This window comes from Lottia gigantea (genome assembly GCF_000327385.1).
Source record: "Lottia gigantea unplaced genomic scaffold LOTGIsca_2098, whole genome shotgun sequence".
In the NCBI taxonomy this organism is placed as follows: Eukaryota; Metazoa; Mollusca; class Gastropoda; family Lottiidae; genus Lottia; species Lottia gigantea.
The window spans coordinates 6,645-7,052 of record NW_008708457.1 but is presented as its reverse complement, the minus strand read 5'-3'; positions in this window follow the sequence as shown (position 1 = coordinate 7,052).

Here is a 408-nt window from a genome sequence, read left to right as displayed (position 1 = left end):
TTTGTTTGATGTGGCAAAAACTGAACAATACATTTTAGGCGGGACACCATGGCTAACAACAGCAAGTAACACGATTTATTTTCGACCCAAAATAGCAATTTTTTTATTATCAACAAATAATTGATTTTTGGGGGCTTTGTTGCGTAAGTGGCCATTACCAATCCGACGTTTCCTGATATTTCATGAAAATTTGATCAGAAGAGAAAGGTTAAAAAAATACTAAATAGAAACCGATATGATAATTATGCCAATAACCAAATGGACAGGCTTTGTTATATGGATGTAAAATAAAAGTTTGCAATTTTAATCTTTGAAATTCTTTTTTTTTTTACAGTAAAACAAAGAAGATTACTAAAAATATATTTAAAAATATATACAAGGCATGACGATGTACTATAATAGATACAT